General features: G+C 47.5%; 1 protein-coding gene across 2 annotated transcripts in view; it reads right to left on the reverse strand.

Moving 5' to 3' along the window:
- The window catches only part of EFEMP1 (EGF containing fibulin extracellular matrix protein 1), a 100,552-nt gene extending 83,261 nt beyond the window's left edge, over window positions 1–17,291 (reverse strand). For both annotated transcript variants that reach the window (XM_053246415.1, XM_053246404.1), the window contains exon 1: window positions 17,073–17,291. The gene's annotated coding sequence lies outside the window, so the exon portion shown is untranslated. The remainder of the gene's footprint in view (window positions 1–17,072) is intronic.
- Between the last annotated feature and the right edge of the window lie 3,642 nt (window positions 17,292–20,933).

Here is a 20,933-nt window from a genome sequence, read left to right on the forward strand (position 1 = left end):
CAGGCTTAGCCCGCTCTCCCTGCAAATGATTGAGCAGGGAGCCCTGCGTGGCCCAATCGGCCGCCCACACGACTGCCAGCAACACATGGCCCCCAGAAGTACCAGGATGTCTTACACAAGGAGGCTTACAGCCTCCCAGCTGAGGGTTACTCGTGTGTTGCGTTAGACGGGCTAGCCACACGGGCTAGACCAGTGGTTCCCACAATCACGGGAAAGCAGGCTAAACTCCCTTGGCCCGCTTTCCAGTGATCGTGGGAATAGCCTCAGTGTGTTGGGTCTTTCTCACTGCTTTGCCCAGGTCTGCTAGCCTGGTGGCATCACTGGTTACAGTTGAACAAACCCCAGGCTCCTTTGCCTTCCTTAATATACATATTCTGCTCCTAGGAAGTAAATAAGAGCTGTTCCTGGAGTACCAGATGAGAAGTCCCAGCCCTTCTGCAGTGCAGCAACTGGTGTCTTCCCCTGGGAATCTCGGACATGCCCCTCAGTCTGGCTTCCCCCCTCCGCCCCACATACCTTTGTGTACACTAAGACCAAAGAAACTACACTCCATTGATAAGACCTGAGAGTCCCAGGAATGGGGCTAGATCGGGTGTTAGGTCAATGAATGGGCTCTTTGCATGTGTTTCTACTCTCCTTCTTTTATTTAGGGCATTTATTTAGGCCTGGCAGCGCCGCCGAAGCTGGGCGGGGGGGGACTTTGGGGCCCTTGCCCGGCTGGGGAGACCGGCCGCGGCATGGAGGTGGTCGACAGCGGCGGGAGGGGGAATGGTGGTGGGGGCCTGGAGTTCACAACTGCACTAGCGCCCGTTATTTAACGGGCCAAAAATCACTAATATAACCATAAGATACAAAGCAGAAGCAAAAAAACCATTCATTTAAAAGCCTGGGTAAAAAGCCAGGATTTTACTTGCTTTCTCAAAACTGTGATGAACATTGGGGAGCGAATGTCCACCTGGCAAGCATTCCAAAGTCTGGGGGCAATGACTGAGAAGGCCCTGTCACAAATACATGACAGGTGATCCTCCCTCACTGTTGGCACATGGAGCAGGACCCCCTCTGATGACCTCGTCGAGCGGGCAGAAACCCTTCGGAGCAGGAGCTCCGGATAACATCCGAGCTGCTACATTTTGCACAGCTGCAGTTCTCGAATAATCTTCAAGGGCAGCCCCACATAGAGCACATTACAGTAATCCAGCTATGATGTGATGAAATTATTAATTATTATATATAAAATTTCAAGAAACACATACAAACAAGATATCACAGCCCCACTGCCGCTGACGCTAGCCCCATATCTTTAGAGGGCTCCGCAGGACCTTCTCCTAGCAGCGGCGGGGTCACTGGTCCTCTGCTCACCTCCTGCCCCCACCCTGCCAATTGCAGCAGGCCCTGCTGGCTCCCATGGCCGAGCGACCTAGCGTTGCCTGACACTGTCGAGATCTCACGATACCTGGCATGTGTCTCACGAGATCCCGGGTCGAGTTCTCACAAGACCTCTGGCAAGAACTCCGGATCTCGCATGAATGGCCGTGAGATCTCGCAGCTATATAAGGACAGCCTGGCCCGTGATCAGGGGCCAGACCACTGAGGGCTGTCGAGACAAAAGCCCTTGAAGGGTGACTGAGGGAAGGGCTACCTGTGAAGTAAACACCAGGTCCTGACTGAGGAAGTCACCAGGGCTTGGGAGCTCTGAGGCCAGACCCTCCCCTCCACAAAGAGAGACAGAATTGCACCGTGGAGCAGCTCTACCCAGTGGCCTTGACACAAGACTTTGGGAGAAAGTATTTTTCCTGCTCATGAGCTTCAAAGGTTTCAACTCCATCTGGAATTAAGGCTTAAGCCTTTGATTTGCTATGGAATTGGGAAGGGAAAACATACGATCTCATCAGGTCTCTGTACCAACCCATAAAATGCAAGATAGAAATAGGAAAAAAACCTAAGGCTTTTCAAACAAGGAAGATGTGTTGAAGGTAGGGTGGGGGGATCCATCCTCCAGCTTATTTCCCAAGTCTATAGTATTGATTGTGTAGGCAGCTAGGAACAGCCATCAACTACAAGGCTGTCTCCAAAGGATTGCAATGCCAAGTGTTTGTTGTATACACTGATGTCATGGTCATACTGACAGTCTGGGAGCTCATTTGAGACCGCGGAGGATTCCTTCCTGGCCTCCTTCATGTTGGAGATGGGTGTTCCAGTGCATTGACCTTTTGCACCAACTATCCCAATGACCACTAGGGGCACTGGGAGTAGAGGTAGTGAGTGAGGGTCTCCTTACCTGTCCCTGCTTGTCTCTATTCTATGACCCCTGCCTTGACTCCTCAGCTACTTCCTGTAGTGAGTCAGTCTTCTTCCTTTCCTCCTAGAGAGAAGATGAAAACATCTCTCTCTCTCCCTACCTCTTCACCGAGGCTATTCACACAATTGCTCAAAACCGGGCTAAGGGAGTCCAGCCCAGTTTTGAGCAATCGTGTGAACCACCGGGCTCGCAGGCGAGCCTGGTGGTTCTCTGGCGGCTACCTCGTCTAAAAACCCCTACCCTTAAATGCGGCTTGCACCTGCAGCTGGCACACTTGGGGTGGGGGGGAGAGGGGAGGGGGGATCCTAGGAAGGCACTGTGCATTTTCATGGTGCTTTCCTGAGGCTGGGGGGGGGGGGGAACCACATGGCGGCACTCCCCTTCCTGATGGAGTGCCCGACCAGAACAACAGCTTGTCTGGGTGGCTGATCCGGCCGCCCAGAAATGAGCAGCTGCTCATGTGTGGGGAGAGTGGGCTAAGCCTGCTCTCCCCACACAGACCCCGTAGGCGCTTCACAAAGATCGTGTGAAGCGCCTCAGTATGTAGCTGACAGATAGGATAGGTCTTTCCTATCCCAAATTTATTTCACTAATAAACCTATTTAGATTAGATGCTACAGTGATCTCCATGAGCGTTACTTAGATAGTTGCAACAACTAAGCTCTGCCCTCTGTAACTGGAATGGGAGCTTCCTTGGTGCTTTGCTAAATAATCACAAACCCCAACACTTTGCAGCCACTTATTCCAAGGGTTCACATTATGCATCTCAGCTATTTTCTCCCGCTTAAGCAGCAACACCAGCCAAGGGCTCTATGTGAATAGCAAGAGAGGCTTGGGCAAAATTCTCCACTGATGCATCTCACCTGCTGACTCCACTGCACAAGCCAAAGCACAAGAAACAGGAGAGTGGCTAAGACTCATGGTAAATAGAGGGCTACACTATTTACCAAATATACCAAATATACTAAAGCTGTTATTGTTCACAGCAGGGAGGAGAGGATTAAAGAGAGCTTTGCATGTCTCATGGCTTTTGCAGGAGTCTGTGGGTGAAGCCAATGTTGCTGAACCTGCAGTTCAACTCACAATATGGCCCCTGTTAAAACAGTTGCTGGCCAGGGTGCTACCCAGAAGGGCATCCAAAGGTTTGCAAGCAAAGAAGTTCACCAATCCCCAAATTCATCTGCAAATCCCTAAAATCCAGCGATGCACTACAGAACAGCACAGAGAGACAATTGCTTAAAATAAGGCCAAAATCTCAAATGAAGCAACCTTCTATAACAAATGACTGGAGAATCTGCATGTTTTTAATAGGATTTGCTGCTTTAGGCTATTTGGGACATACAGGCTGAGATGATAAAGAAAATTACTCAATGCATTTCAATTGAAATCAAAAGGACAAGTTAGGCAATGGTAATTTCCGTGGTTAGGTAATTTCCCTCATCATGTCAGCCACTGCCTGCTAGCCCCATTCACCATGCAATTAAGAAATAGGGTGTGCCCATCCTGTGCCCCTCACCAGCTGCACCATTCCACTCGCGTGGTTTAAATTCTCATAGTACTTTAGTGTTTAAACCAAACGAGTGGAACGGTCCAGACATTCTGACCCCTTTGTGATTATGGGGAGCAGGACAGAGTGGCAAGGAGTGGGGTGTGCAGGCCTTTGTTCTTCATTGTGCAGTAGGTGGGGCTGGCATGGCACTGGAATCAGAATCCCACTTGTGACTACGGGGAAGAGAAGAGGTGGGCAAAGCAACTGGCGGAGAGGGGGCTCAATAAATGTATTGCCTGGTGTGGCCTGGGACTGCAAAAACAGGGGAAGAAAGGGGGGATCCAGTCAGTCGTTGCTGGCAAGGGAGGGGTAAGAAAACACACACCGTGATGAGCCTATGTCTCAAGCTGACATTACACTAATGGTTGAGAACTCACCACGAGGATGAAAAGAAAGAAAAAAGCGTATAGACAAAACTAAGGTGTCTTCAATACATAGTCGTGGAGAGGTGCTTCCCTGTGGTTCAAAGCCACATCACTGGGGAAGTTACGTGAATGAAGCAACCATCCCGGCAGGGCCAATCAGAATCTGATCATCCCCCCCAGATAATGGCCCACCTGGTCAGATGTCAGTTTTCCACCATGGAAGTGCCAGTCCGGTCTGATCATTCCCTCTGCAGACAAGCACCATTGTAACCACCAGCAGCGAGATGGAAGAGGAGATTGACATGTTGGGGCAGAACTTCCAACCCGCTCCCAATGCTGTAAGCACGTAGACGCTTATTTAAAAAAAACATCCACACAGGGCTATTACCATGTTGTGTTCAACAAGTGTGTGCAGGCACAGCGATTCACTCATTGGAGCCCCATTCAGAAGTAACTCTTCAAAGCACCATTCACAGTTACGGCTCCGTAGCAGGGAGGAACTCCGGCCTTGGCACTGTCATTCACCCCCTTTCCGTAGCCACTCACCGTTACAGCGACATTTGTGAGCCCAGGGAAATGCCGTAACTGTGATGACCGCCACTTCTATGATTAGCAGCCTGGAGTGATCCAGGCTGCCAATCACAGAAGTGCCTGCTTTCACACTTACGATGTTTTCCTGTGCAAAATGCCACTGTAACCATGAGTGGCTAGAAAGAGGGGAGTGGATTATAACATTGGAGTGGGACTTCCTCCCCACTACAGAGGTGTAACGGAATGGTGCTTTGCAGATTAACATTCAAATAGGTTTATGTTGGGTACAGCAGTACACTTCCTATGTGCCCCATGGATTTTATGAGCCTGTGCCCAAATTCACGTTTAAATCGGGTGGAGGTACATCCCCCTGTAACAAGCAGAAGGCTGCCGGTTCGAATCCCCGCTGGTACTATATCGGGCAGCAGTGATATAGGAAGATGCTGAAAGGCATCATCTCATATAGTGCGGGAGATGGCAATGGTAAACCCCTCCTGTATTCTACCAAAAGAAAACCACAGGGCTCTGTGGGCACCAGGAGTCAATATCGACTTGACGGCACACTTTACCTTACATCCCCCTGAGCTTGTCAAAAACAACTCAGCATGGTGGGCTCCCATTCTGGCTGCACTGTTCACATCCATTGACAAGCACAAATCCCTGAGGACCGGGGGTTTGCAATCAAAGTTATCATCTTTTAAAAAGGCAAGAGGGATGACCCAGCCAATTATAGACCCATCAGCCGGCTCAGCACAGTCAGCAAACTCTGTGCTGGACACCTATACTAGAAATGAAGGGAGTGGCAGGAACAAGAAAACATCCTGGGGGAGGAACAGACTGGATTCAGGGAGCGATGATCCACAATTGACCAGTGCCTTGTCCTCCAGCACTTAGTCAAAAAATACTCTATTTGCAACTCAGTCTCCCTATATGCAGCCTTCGTTGATCTGAAGTCCCCTTTTGACTCCATCTTTCGACCCAAACTATGGGAAAAACTGGAAGCCTCCTCGATTGACTGATGCCTGCTATCCCTCATCTGTATTCGGCACAATGACACATCTTCAAAGTTAGATGCAGCTCCCAATGACACTTATCTAACGCTGTCCTGACCCACAAGGGCATCAAACAAGGTTGCATATTGCTCCTCTCCCATTCAGCTTCTATATTAATGACATGATGGGCCATCTAAACAACCCAGATTTCCACACAGAAGCTGGCAGAGAAATCTATCTCCTCCACCCTACTTTATGCTGATGACGCAGCAATCCTCTCAAGGACACCCCCACAAGACTTAAAAGAGAGCACTGAGCATCCTTGCCCATTATTTCAAGGAAAACCTACTGGAAATCAATGACCATAAAACCAAAATCATGGTCTTCGCTAAGAGACCGAGGACACACTCCTGGCATATAAACGGGAATGACAGTGACGACCAGGTCTCTTGTTTCAAATACCTGGGGGTGGTTTTCCAAGCTTTTGGGACTAGGAAGGCCCATGGCGGCTATGTTGCTAAAAACACCCAAAGAAGCACTGCTGCCCTTCTAAACTTCTTCCGATCAAAAGGGAGCCAATACATATCCGCAGCCCTTAAGCTATCTGAAGCTAAGTTGGTAGCACAACTTCTATATGGCACCCAGCTTGGCCTATTTTCTAACTATGCACCACCCCCCCAGAGCTTGCCCAATCCAAATTCCTAAGAGCAGTACAGCAAGTCCCCCATTGTGCCTCTAATGCCGCACTACCATCGGAAGCCATTGTGAGAGGAGAGCGGGACTTGTGGTAGCAAGCATGGCTTGTCCCCTTAGCTAAGCAGGGTCTGCCCTGTTTGCATATGAATGGGAGACCACATGTGAGCACTGTAAGATCTTTCCCTTAGGGCATGGGGCCGCTCTGGGAAGAGCACCTGCCTGTGTGTATGAAGAAGGTTCCAAGTTCTCTCCCTGGCATCTCCAAGATAGGGCTGAGGGAGATTCCTGCCTGCAAGCTTGGAGAAGCCGCTGCCAGTCTGTGTAGACTATACTGAGCTAGATCGATCTATGGTCTGACTCAGGATAGGGCAGCTTGCTATGTTCCTAAGCAGGTCTGGTGAAAGTGAAGGCCAGAGTCTGGCTGTCCATACTCTATTACTGGCTGAGATTATCCCTCCTCCCAATGGGCCTAGCCTCCTCATCACTGATGGATGGTTTCCAATCCACATGGAAGCAATCTGAAGCAATCTCTATCTGCGAAACTATCCTTACTTGGACTCTCCCCTCCCCACCTTCTATCCATGAGTTATGAGCAGGCCATAAAACTTACCAACAGTACATAATTGACACAGAACATCAAGCTGACCTAGATAGGTCCCTGAACTTTCTTCTCTCTGAAAGTCTAAGGTACATAACTACACCTGCTGGGTACCACACAAAGCTATAAGTACCTAATCACAGAAAGGCCTTTACCCTGGTTCGCTGTAATGCCCTTCCCTCAGCTGTCCTTGAAGGAAAATACAGGAAGATTCCTTTCCTGGTACATCTGTGCCCCTGTAACTCGGGGCAAGTCGAAACTATTAAGCATGTCCTCCTTCACTGCCTGTTCTACAGAGATGTACAAAATGCCCTTATCCTCCCGCTTCTTGACAGGTCGCCAAGATGCTCAGGCCAATACTACGTCTCCCTATTACTCTCAGACTGTAATCCATCTATGACATACAATGTTGCCAAGTTCTGTGCGGCAGCATGCAGAATTCACCGGGCTCTGACCGCCAGTCTGAAATAATCTTCCATTCATCCCTACTGCATTTAATGTTTCAGTTTATCTTCAATATGTTATAGAAACGGTCTTACTGATTTTAGCTTCATAGCAATTTTATAGCATGTAACTTTTAACAGCATTTCGTAGATTTTAGCCCTACTGTGACTTCATAGACACGCCCTGCTGTTTTAGCAATTTTATAGTTCTTTTACAGATACTCATAGTTCTTAGCTTTTCTAACAAGCAGAAGGTTGCCGGTTCGAATCCCCGCTGGTACTATATCGGGTAGCAGCAATATAGGAAGACACTGAAAGGCATCATCTCATACTGCACAGGAGGAGGCAATGGTAAACCCCTCCTGTATTCTACCAAAGAAAACCACAGGGCTCTGTGGGTGCCAGGAGTAAAAATTGACTTGACAGCACACTTTACCTTTATCTTTACTTTAAAGTAATTTTTATTGCAACCTTATAGTGTCTATGCTATGAGGTGTTTTTTTCTGCCTTTAATCTGCTTTTAACTGCTTGTAATATTACATGCTCCTTTTACCTAATGTGGCTGACCATAATAGAGATTGAAAAATTTGTACAAGTGCACAGATGTCTGAATGCATAAGGTACGAATACGGCTTGTGAATAAAGCTTACTGTACGTGGTGCCTCCATGAACAGCCTCCCAAGAGAGACCCACCGGTCTCCATCCATTTGCTATGTTTTGACAAAGGGTGAATATATATTTTTATTCTTTTACTGCTGATTTTACTGATGTGCTTATCCTCCGTTGCAAATTCATATTATTTCAGCTGCTGACTGTACTGCAAGCTTGCTTCAGAAAGTCTCCACACCACCACTGCAAGCTGCCTTGCACATTTTGTTGAAAGGCAGCATATACATACAGTAAGGAAAGCAATAATAGGAATAAGGAGAGTAAGAAAGTCAGGGACTCAATGAAATGTGATGAGAACTTCACATGATCAGGTTCCCATGTGAACATTTCGACCTTCAGGGCAAATTTTATCCACCTTCAGGATTGGAAGCAAATTCCATGGGCTTACATTATAAAGCAGGGGTATGCAACTCTGGGTTCCCAGATGTTGGACAAAGCCATTGTGGTGGGTGATGGGAACTATAGTCCAGCAAGAACTGGGGACCCAATATTGGGAATTCATGGTATAAAGGACAGTTCCCCTTACTTAGAAGTGCACCTAAGTAATTTTGGAGCCTAGACCTAAAGGTCTTTGGAGCCCTCCCTCACTGAAAGTTAAGCATCATCCCCCTACACACACACACGCCCCGTGACACACACAGAGGCTATTCACATGATTGTAGAAAATCGGGCTATGAGCCCAGTGGTTCTTGAGCAGGTAACCCGCTCAAGTAGCGCACCCCTTAAACCAGGTTTGTGGAGCGAGAGCTCAGCAAACCTGGTTTTCATGGCTACTCACAAGTAGACCCCCGGCAGGAGGCTGAAAAGCAGCCTCCCGGCTCGGGGATCATCCCAGTATGCCCCGTGTGGCCCCCAAACTCCCCAGCCCCCACTGGCTCCGTCACGGAGCCGGCAGTCATGTGAGTGGCCAATCCAGCCGCCCAGGGCTCCCTCCCTGCTCGTCTGCGGGGAGAGAGGGCTAGCTTCCCAACACAGGTCTCACTGATCGTGAGACCCGGCTCACAGTATTTTTAAAACATAGGTTCTTGAGGGCACAAACTGCAAATAAACTCACAGAGTTTTATATTCTCACAATGGAAGAATATAAAACAGGTATATTTATGCAACTACGCATTTGCAGAAACACTTCACCACACAACATAACATCATCAATCATCATCATCAAAATAATAATACACTTTATTTGTTAGCCATCCATAACAAATTGCTTTCATAGTCCCATCCCACATATTTCTTCCCCCTCTGTCTCTAAAGCAGAGGTCAAGCTTGACCACCTGGCACAGGTTACGGTCACACTGAGACACCCAGCACAGCGCGGGCCAGCAGCGTGGCATGGTGACCACACCACCCGGTAAAGACTAAAGAGGATGTGGGGGCCTCCAGGGGGTGTGGAGGCCCTGGAGTCTGGCCTGGAAGTCCAGGAGTCAGAGCGCCTCTGCCCTTACTACTCAATATTCAGTGAAGAAGACCCTGAGGTTTTCAATTATATTTCACCTTTGCCAACATCTTCAGCGTTGACCCTCTCCAGCAACATACTGGTCAGAAGCTTTCAGTGACAGCCAGTCCTGAGCCTGGAAGTGGTAACGGAGTGAGGAGGAGGGGAGGGAGATATGCCTTTCCGTTCTTTACGCAGGGCTGCCAGCCACAGATGCAATATATAGGAAGTGGAGGAAACCACCCTATAATCTTCTCTACATGGTCATCACATAGGATTTCCCATCAGAAAAGGAATGGGAAATTGTGCCAGATCTTGGCAAGGAAGAGGCTGACAGTGGAATGGCATTTCACTATGAAGCTACCTACTGTAGGAATAAAAAAAAGGGCCCTAATTGAAGGCCATGCATTACATGTATGTAGACCTAAAAAGCATGAATGCAGCAAATGCGTTTGTCACACAGGAGCATTCGAAGGAGCCATGATGGACAAAAGCCCTGCTCCACATTGCCCAGTCATTCGCAATCTGGTGGGTGGTGGGGACCCATGACAGGACCTTTTCTGTTGTGGCACCTGGCTATAGAGCTCCCTGCCCCATAAGACAATGGACACAGAGAGAGAGAGATTTCTCCCTCTTACATAAAAATAGAACGAAGGATCATCCCATGAAACTGATTGCGAAGAAATTTAGGACCGACAAAGGGATGTACTTTCCCCACACAACACATAATTAATCTATGGCAGTGCTTCTCAACCACCGGTGCCAGTCCGTGAGGAGTTGAGTGCCATTCCATGCTGGTCCATGAGGAATTAATCCCCCCCCCCGAAACAATTTCGAGCCAGTGGGGGCCACTGCTGCTGGGAGCTCTCCAGAGCGCATTTCTAGGCAGGCAGCCCTCGCTGCTAGGATAACGTTCATTGTGCAGAAGCTAAATGAGGGCTGGGAAAGGCCCCTGCCTGAAACCTTGGAGAGCTGCTGCCAGTCAGGGTAGACAATACTGAGTGGACCAAGGGTCTGACTCAACATGAGGCAGCTTCTTATTATTTTCCTAGTTGATACAAAATAGTGCAGTCAGAGATAAGGAGACCTGAATGACGCGTGAGTCAGAAAGTCCCCACTTCAAAGATCACTGCAGCCACAAATCCACCAGCTGGCTTTAAGCAAGCCACGACTCTCTCAGTTGAATACCTGCAGGCAGCCACAAATCCGCTCCTTATAGTGAATGTGAGAAACACCTGCCCTCCTCTTGAGCTGAGGCGGGACGGGGGCACAGCGGGTCATCCCTTACCTTTCACAGTGTTTTGACGGTGCCCAGATACTATGAAACTCAGTTAGACAATTGCCCATATTGACTGAGCAAAGAGACATGTTTAAACTCAGTTAGACAATTGCCCATATTGACTGAGCAAAGAGACATGTTTAAAGGGATGATGTTATTTAGCAGGATGAGAGCCACTGGCCCTATCCATCCCCAGCACAGCATCCCTCCAGTAGCTGTTGTGGTGTCTGTCTTGTGTTCCTTTTTATATTGTGAGCCCTTTGGGGATAAGAATCCATTTTTATTTTATTTTATTTTATTTTATTTTATTTTAATGTAAACCACCCTGAGCTGTTTTTTGGAAGGGCGGTATAGAAATCTATCTATCTATCTAATAAATAAATGTTATGATCATTATTAGTACTACTACTACTACTAAGAAGAAGAATACTAACTAGCTGATCCAGCGCAGACCATCTGTGCTCCTAGTTCTCCCTGTCATCCTCCCCCCCCCCCCGCCTCCAGCCACAGTCTGTTCTGCGCATGGCTTTCCTTTCCCTCCCTGCCACCGGCGGCGCTTTCCCTCCCCGCTGGCCAGATGCTGCTGCCATTTTCTCTCTGACACTGCCCCCCAGGCAGCTGTTTGCAAACTCTTGCGAGAGCTGCCACGCATGAGATTGGCAACGGGTACGTTTAGGAGAATTAGATAGATAGATAGATAGATAGATAGATAGATAGATAGATAGATAGATAGAACTACTACTATACTAATAGTAGGAATAACCAAAGTTCTCAAAGCGGTTTACTACTACTACTAGTAAACCGCTTTGAAAACTTTGGTTGAAAAGCAGCATAAAATATTCAAAGTAGTAGTGATAGTAGTGGCTGACATCAGAGACAAGAACCCACCCCTTCCTCCAATTTGGGAAGGGTTAGAGCCATGGCAGCCACAAGCCATGACTCTGAGTCCCTGTGCAGCTGCAAAACGATGGGAGTCAGGGATCATAATACTGGTCTAGTTTGGAGGGCTCTTGTAAGGGTTACCAAGATAAAAGTAGAAAACAGCAGAGGCCCAAGCTGCTGCAGGGTCTGAGGCAAGGCGTCAAATGCTGCTTTGCCCGACACGGGTGGGGCCAGTCTGCTTTTAAAATGGACCCTTACAAGCTTTGAAAGTGGCGCAGAGAGCTTGGAGAAGGGAAGGTTGCCAACTGCCTCCTCTTCTCTCCTTGTGCTTCTTGCCAGCTTTGTAAGGAGTGTGAGGGGAAGTGCTCTTTGCAAAGCTTACAAGAGTCAGATCAGTCCTGAAGAGCTGTTTCGATGGCAATGGCACAGGGCATCTTGTCCTCCTGATAGCGCTGCAACAATCTGCCACCAGAGGCGGCCGCCTCACCTCGTCTCATGAAAGGGCCGCCTCTGTATGGGACGCACTTTCAAATGTGTTATACGAATGCCAACTGTTACTGTGTGAAGGCTGACAGATGTTCCTTATTCCTGAACACCACAAAAGATAAGAGCATAGGCACTGCTTTGCAGGATGGATCAGATCAGATCAAGGGACATCTAATCTAACATAAAGGGCATTTCCATTCCAGTCCCACAGTACCCCACAAAAACAAACACTACATTCTCATTATCAAGCGCTTCCTTAGTGTAGGGACCTTCTGATTCCAGGACATGGTTTTATATACAGCCTCCCCTACTATAACAAGGATTCCTAACTTTGGGTTCCCAGATGTTGGGTTCCCAGATGTTCCCATCATCCTCAGCCACAGTGGTTTGGTGAAAACCCCATCACTATCCCATCTGGCCACACCCACCAATACAAGTTATTTGTGGCAGAAGAGGAGAGTGGAATTGGCAGAAGCTTCCCTGATTAGTCACCTGATGACAAGTCTGAGTTGCCACAGGTAAACAAAGTGATGGGGCTGAAGTGCAGTGGTAGAGCATCTACTTTACATGCAGAAGGCCCCGAGTCCAATCCCTGGCATCTCCGGGAGGGCAGGGAAAGACTCCTGCCTGAAACCTTGGACCTTCTCCAGCGTCAGCATCACCCTCCTGTTCATTTCTGCTCTGCAACTAAGGAAAAGTATTGCTTGAACATGTCACCTTTCACTGTATGGAAAGTAATGCATAAGCACAAATAGGCTCACCAGATGCAGAAGAGGCCAGGGTTGCTGCCCCCAATCCTTCCATGGATGTTAGAATAAAATGCTGGCAGATCCAGCCAGGGCTACAGAGGTAGCCCCAGGGCAAAATGTGATGGGGGATAAGGCCATAGCTCAATGAGAGATCATCTGCGTTGCATGCAGAAGGTTCCAGGTTCAATCCATGATATCTCCTGCCTGACACCTTGGAGAAGCCGCTGCCGGTCAGCATAGTCGTGGGCTGCTCAACTTCGGCCCTCCTGCAGATGTTGGCCTACAGTTCCCATAACCCCTGGCTACTGGCCACTGTGGCTAGGGATTATGGGAGTGGTAGAAAGCTGAACTTTGAAGAAGCAAGATAGAAAAAGCATTGACGCTTTTGAACTCTGGTGCTGGAGAAGACTTTTGAGGATACCATGGACAGCCAGGAAAACAAACAAATGGATTATAGAACAAATCAATCCAGAATTTTCATTCAAGGCACAAATGACCAAGCTCAAACTAGCATACTTTGGACAGATTATGCAAAAACCCAGCTCCCTGGAGAAATCTATAATGCTGGGAAAAGTCAAAGGAAAGAGAAGAAGAGGACGACCAGCAGCAAGGTGTATGGGCTTGATTAGGACAGCAATGAATGCACCACTGAGAGACCTTAAAGGCCAAGTTGAAGACAGATCATCCTGGAGAGAATCAAGCTATGTGGTTGCTAAGAGTCGACATCAACTTGACGGCACTTAATTGATCAAATTAAGTCCAAAAACAGCTGAGGGGCCAAAGTTGAGCAGGCCTGGCATAGATAATATTGAGCCGGATGGACCAATGGCCTGACTTGCTATAAGGCAGCTTCCTATGTTCCTATGTAAATGTCAGCTTGCAATGGTCTTGGTTCCAGATGCACGAAAATGTATTTTATTTTATTTTAAGGATTCCTATCCCAGCTTTCCACTTCACATAAAAATTCTCAAGGCAACTGACAAGAAGACATTAAATCATAATTAAAAACAATTACACCAATTAATCTCACATATAAAGTACATAAAAGAAGTAAATGCAGCAGACAAAACACCATTGCAGTAATATAAGGCAGCCCAAAAGAAGAGCTGCTTGTAGTTTTAAAACCAGGACCAGGGAAAACCACATTCAAATCTGAGCGAAGCCATAAAATAGGTGACCTTCAGTCAACTGCTAGCTCTTAGGCTGACCTACCCTGTGAGGACGTTGCGTGGCTAACATTCATTCATTCATTCTTTTTTTAAAAAAATTTGATATGCCACCTGACTCCAAAGGTTCTAGGCAGTTCATAAAAAGAAACACAACAAAAACAAAATGGAGAAGAAAACATGGAGAAGAAAACCTTCGACAGTGTGCAGAGGTGAAAAAGGAGGGGGAAAGTGGCTATCATTATAGCCCCAAACTTTAGCTGATATAAAGTCAGGGAAAACTGCATTTTCCCACAACTAGCTGTACAGGAGAGCTGGTTTGAGGACGCAACTGAAGGTGAGCCAGTCTTTCTCCAAAGTAGCCTGTTGAAAAGTCCCATTGCCATGGCAACCACTTCCTCTAACATCTGGGTTGGGGCAGTTATCAAGGACCCCAGAGGTTCTCACACTTGGGTCCCCAGATGTCATTGGACTACAACTCCCATCATCCCCATCCACAGTGGCCTGCTACCATGACTGGGAATGATGGAAGTGGTAGTCCAACAATATCTGGGGACTCAAGGCAGCCTAATTTGGCCTAGACCCATGACTTGCATATAGGATATCTAATGTATGTATGTATGTATGCAGTATATGGTACCACCCCAAACTCATGTCTCTGGGAGGTTTATAACAAACATAGCACAAATTAAAACAGGATTAAAAACCTTTAAAACAGTCTTAAGCCACAATTCTACAAATCTAGTTAAAAGCTTGAGTGAATAAATGTGTCTTGAGGATCTTTTAAAAAGCTGTCAGAGATGGGGAGGCTCTTGTTTTTATTACATTTGTCTCCCATCTTTCTCATACACACAGCTCTCAGGAGGTCTCTCATCCAGGCACTGGTCAGACCCAGACTTGCTTAGCTTCAGCAAACATTCCTTCGCCCTAGTAGGGATATGCGTATTCCTATAACACTTTCTATAACACTGCAAAGTTACCTGAGGAAGAATCCTGCAAAGCTTGGAAGCTGGCACCATTGTATAGTGGCACACACACTCTGCACACAGGAGGTCCCAGGTTCAATCCAGTTCTATGCCTGGGATCCTCCGTTCAAAAAGCACAGCAGTACTGGAAAAGACTTGGTTCTGTCTAAGGTCCTGGTTTGCTGCCAGAAGGCAATACCGGGTGAGAGGAATCAATCCGTATAACACAACTGCATAAGCACACACTGTCTTACACGGTGGTGAACTGATCAGGATCAGAAGACTTGGGTTCAAAGCCAGATTTGGCTTTTTTAAAGCCAAATTTTGGGTTACGGCCCATTTGACTCACGAGTATACCGCTGAGGTTCTGGCCACCCATGAGCCAGTATGAAGTTCACTGGGGAACTTTGTTCCTTCTCTCTCAGCCTAACCTACCTCACAAGGTTGTTGTGAGGATAAACCAGGAGAGGGAGAATAATGCAAACTGCCCTGAGCTCCTTGGAGGGAGGGTGGGATAGAAAGTCATAATCATAATAGAGACTTTGGTTGGGGGCGGTATATAAATCCATCAAATAAATAAATAAATAAATAAAACACTGCAGCCAAAGATATCCTTTTACCTACATTGTTAGGAACGGGACAGGAGTGTAGCTAGAGCAGAGGGGGCCTGTGTTCGCCCCTCTCCCTCAGAGTGAGGGAGATAATGAAGAAAATAGGGTGGATCTGGGGGCCCCTCAGGAGCTGGGGGGCCCCAGGTTCTTTGAACCCATCCGCTCAATTATAGCTACACTCCTGCAACAGGAGGAAATGTGTGGCCATAGAGATAGACTGGAATTTGCCAGGAATTGTTTCATAGCCTCCTTACTTTAAGAGGCACGTCCTTTATCCCTAGAACACAGTCTGGAGTCACATGATACAGCCACCTTGCCAAAGCTAAGCAGGTCCCTTCGGAGAAGCCATCTGAGAACATTCTCTGAAAATTTCCTTGGGAGGAACCTCTAAAATCCAGAGAGAATGTCAGTTTTGTCTTGGGAGAGAGCTCTGAAATCCAGAGAGAATTTCCACTTTGGAGAAATCCCCCCTACCCCACGCCACTCTGATCCGTCACCTGGACTCCGTGGGGACCCCAAGCTAAGCTGCCTTGAATTCAGTGAAGGACGAAAGACGGCATCAGTGTAATACATATTCCTCAACACTCCCTCCAGATCGTCCTTTCCTTTTGACATTTTGGTCCTAACTGGGGGACTACCAGATCAAAGACAAACAGTTCAAGAGTGCCCTTCTGGCTGTGCTCAAGGGAGGGGCTGCAGCTTGCTGGTAGAGAACATGGCATCTCCAGTTGGTCCAACCCCTGACATCCCCAGTTAAAGAATCAGGTAGCGGCTGATGCGGGAGACCCCCGCTTAGATAGCCGCTGCCTGCCAGAGCAGGCAACGCTGAGAGAGAGACGGCAATGATCTGACTCGGTCGTTTCATCCGATCAGGAAACGTCCCCAACTGAAGATGTATTTATTTTATATTTATGTATTTATTTGCCAAATTTGTATACCGCCCCAAACACAAGTCTCTGGGGCGGTTTACAACAAAACAATGCACACAAGCTTAAAACATTACGGTAATTTTAAATTTAGAGTAACGTTAAAACTATTTAAAACTATCAAACTATCAGAACAGTCATCGGCTCTCTGCCTTCAGCAGGCATCTCCCACGCTTCCACGCACGCCCTAAGCGAACCGCTCCGGAGGAAGGTCCCCACCACCAGCGGCAATCGATCGCAACCCCACGCCCTCGCGGCAGTGATGCACCCATTTGGGTGCATCCAGGAGGGGGAAGCGCTTCTCGGCGCGCCCCCGAGGCACCCCAACCGGTCTTTTGCAGGCGGTTGGGGGGCAGAGAGATCCCCTTCCTCGCCACCACGGTCGCCTCCTGCCTTCCTGCGGGAGCTCCCAGGCTCGCGCGTGAAATTACCTGCAGGGCTGCTGGGAGGCTGCGATGCCGCTCCGGAGGGCTGCAAGCTTGGCGGGAGGAGCTCTCCTTCCCGTGCAAGGCGGGCAGCGAGAAGGCAAAAGTTGCAGAGGGAGCGAGCGGAGAGCGCTGGTGGAAGCTCCCTCCCTCCTCCTTCCCAAAGCGCCTCAGCTGCAGGTTAACCCCGCGCCTTCCTCTATTCGCGGAGGCGGCGGGGGGCGGTGGAAGGGGTCCCCCTCCCTCCCTCCCTCCACTTCGCCTGATCTTGGACAAACTTTAAAAAGTCCCTGCTACTGTTTCCATCCATTTAACGCCCCCTACCGACTTCCCGCTTCCTTAACCCCTTCTGCCAACAGGGCAGCAGGGATCTGCAGGGTGGGGAGCTCGGAAGTGTTGAGCCTGCTTTTAAAAGGTGCATTATTTCTCTTACCGCCGAAGGTGCATCTAGGCAGCTTTGGAGCCTGTCCTTAAAGGCCTTTGGAGCCCCCACCCCACCGCAAGTTAAGCATCATCCCCCTACACACACACACACACAACCATGACAAACACAGTATTTTTTAACATGTGGGCACAAACTTGAGGGCACAAACAACCACTGAACCCTCAAGAATGTTAGACGAGAAAACAGGTATATTTTCTATTCTTACATTTACAATAACAGGAATATTTCAACATGCAACTTAACACATCCCCATCCCTCATATTTCTCCCCGCCCCTTCCCTCTGTCTCTAAAGCAGAGGTCATGCTTGACACCCACCACAGGTCACAGTCATCATGCTCAGCCACCCATCGCATCATGGGCAGCATGGCGACCCACACTACCCAGGACTGACTAAAGAGGATGTGGGGGCCTCCAGGGTGTGTGGAGGCCCTGAACTTTGGCCTGGAAGTCCAGGGATAAGAACCCTTCTGTTTACCACTACTACTATTTATTATTATTATTATTATTATTATTATTATTATTATTATTATTATTATTATTATTTTATCACATTTATAAACCGCCCCATCCAGAGGTTCTGGGTGGTGTACAACAACTTTTTAAAAGACATAAAACCCACAATTCAAACACAATGCTCAAAACAGTATAAAAACAATTCAAAAATGATTAAAACTATTTAAAACCCATCAAAATACTTTTAAAAACAATAACACTTTACAAACTTTGGAAGGCCAGGCCAAATAAATAGGTTTTTTAGGGCTCTCTTAAAGGCCGACAGCAAGCCTAAACTGCAGATATCTGCCGGGAGTGCATTCCATAGACCAGGAGCAGCTGCAGAAAAGGCCTGGTTCCGAGTCGCCACCAGACCTACCGGTGGTAACTGGAGACGGACCTCTCCAGATGACCTCAACGAGCGATGGGGATCAGACCAAAGAAGGAGCTCTCTAAGGTAGCCCAGAGCCAAGCCGTTCAGAGCTTTAAAGGTAGTAACCAGAACTTTGTATTTTGCCCGGAAACATATCGGAAGCCAGTTCAGCTGTTTTAAGACAGGCATAATATGGTCTCTCCAGGTTGCCCCAGAGACCAATCTGGCTGCCGCATTTTGAACTAAGTGAAGTTTCCGAACTACGTACAAAGGCAACCCCACGTAGAGTGCATTGCAGTAGTCGAGCCAGGAGGTTACCAGCTGATGTACCACTGTTTTGAGATCATTCTCTTCAAGGAATGGACGCAGCTGTTGAATCAGCCGAAGCTGATAGAAAGCGCTCCTGGCCATAGCCTCCACCTGAGATACCATGGTGAGGCCTGGATTCAAGAGCACTCCCAAGCTGCGTACCTGTTCCTTCTGGGGGAGTGTAACCCCATCCAGCACAGGAAGATCTAACTCATCCCTTAAATTCCGATTACTTATTGTTATTGTGGATAGACAAATTACAAATTACATGCTTTCAAGACTAGAGTTGCCATCCCCTGAGGATTGTTCTTAAGTCTCCAGGAGTCAGCATCAATCTTCTGGTGACACATGAAATTGTGAAAAATATTGTGTGTGTGTGTGTGTGTGTGTGTGTGTGTGTGTGTGTGTGTGTGTGTAGAAATCTCCAAGTTTAGGTTCAGTCAGAAGTCCCATTCACATGTTATGTCCAGCTGTTCAGTGCACACAGGTACATAAGATATGTACACAGGTACAGTCATTCACTTGTTATGTTGGCTGCAGATACAGAAGTACATTTCCTGCTACCACAAGACCAGGAGAGGAGAGCTGGTCTTGTGGTAGCAAGCATGACTTGTCCCCATAGCTAAGCAGGGTCTGCCCTGGTTGCATCTGAATGGGAGACTTGATGTGTGAGCACTGCAAGATATTCCCCTCAGGGGATGAAGCTGCTCTGGGAAGAGCAGAAGGTTTCAAGTTCCCTCCCGGGCATCTCCAAAATAGGGCTGAGAGAGATTCCTGCCTGCAACCTTGGAGAAGCCGCTGCCAGTCTGTGAAGACAATACTGAGCTAGATAGACCAGTGGTCTGACTCAGTATATGGCAGTTTCCTATGTTCCTACCTCTACCATATATTTGAACGGCCTGTATCCAGGTTCCCTTTTAAAATGAACACAGGTACGGTCATTCACACAAACACGTACGAATGTACAGACATCTGTACACTCACACAGCATTATGTTTTAATTGGGTTAGAGTTGGCAACTCTGTTTAGCACAAAGGGATAAATTAATATTGGTGCCCTAACTGGATCCTTTAAAATGACTAATCTTTTATATTTAGCAGGGTGAGAACAACTGTCCCTACTCAGCCCAGTATAGCATCCTTCCCAGTGGCTGGTAGGGGTGCCTCCCTTGAGTAATTTTATTTTTAGAGTGGGTTCACATGGGTTCACAATCTACTTGTAAAGTCGGTAACCAACTTATCTGTGACTGTCTGAACCCCCACCAAAGCAGAAACCTGAGGTTCACTTGAGGCCACAAACCAAGATGTGTAACCAAGATAAGACGTTAGCTTGCCAAACCAAAGCTGCTCCCACTGAGATATATGTTATGTCTGAACCCACACTCTTCATGAACCTCTGATTTATTCCAGGCGAATAAATTTTGCCATTGGTACCAAAGACTGCAAGGAAGCACAAGGCAGGCTGGGATATAATGTAATAGATAGGTGCAACTCAAATATTTATTTAGAATATTTATACCATTCTTTTATAGACACACACACAAACCCACACACATGTTTTCCAAGCAGTTTATATAACAAAAGGAATGAAAAGATGGTTGCCAGTCTCAGAAGGCTCACAATCTATCTAATAGCAGGTTCACACTTAATGTGAAACCTGAGTTTCCTGCATCCTGAGATATGGAGGGAGCCCCTTACTAATGTGTCCTCTTTATTTAAAGGGTGAACACCTACCAAGCAAAAAACAATCTGCATTCAAGAAGAGGCAATGAGGCTATTCTCATGATGGGTCAAGACTAGAGGGTCAAGACTCTGGTCATCCCTCCTCTACTATTCTGACACTATCCCTTTGATATGTAGATTGCTAATCTCAGGGACGTCCTTCCTTCCTTCCTTCCTGCCACTTTCTCTTCCCTTCTTTCTCCCTTGCAACATGCAAGCTCCTCTCTCTCTGCACCATGTGTGCAGAGATGCAGAATCCCTCTGCATCCAGCTAGATAGATAGATTAGAGATCCTATCTCTTCAATTTCCTATCTAGAATGGAGTTCTCTAATAAATACTCCTTATATTGATTTGAAACTATGAACTGGCTCCAAGTTATTTTACTCTCAGCATACATGCATGCCTAACCAAATTCCACTGTGTTGTGCCTCTGTGCACTCTGCTATAATGAATAAGGGTTTCTCCTACCAGAGAGAATTCCCAACAATAACCTGAGTAATCTCAAAGTATATTTATTGTCATTAT

Source organism: Hemicordylus capensis, chromosome 1 (assembly GCF_027244095.1).
Source record: "Hemicordylus capensis ecotype Gifberg chromosome 1, rHemCap1.1.pri, whole genome shotgun sequence".
Classification (NCBI taxonomy): domain Eukaryota; kingdom Metazoa; phylum Chordata; class Lepidosauria; order Squamata; family Cordylidae; genus Hemicordylus; species Hemicordylus capensis.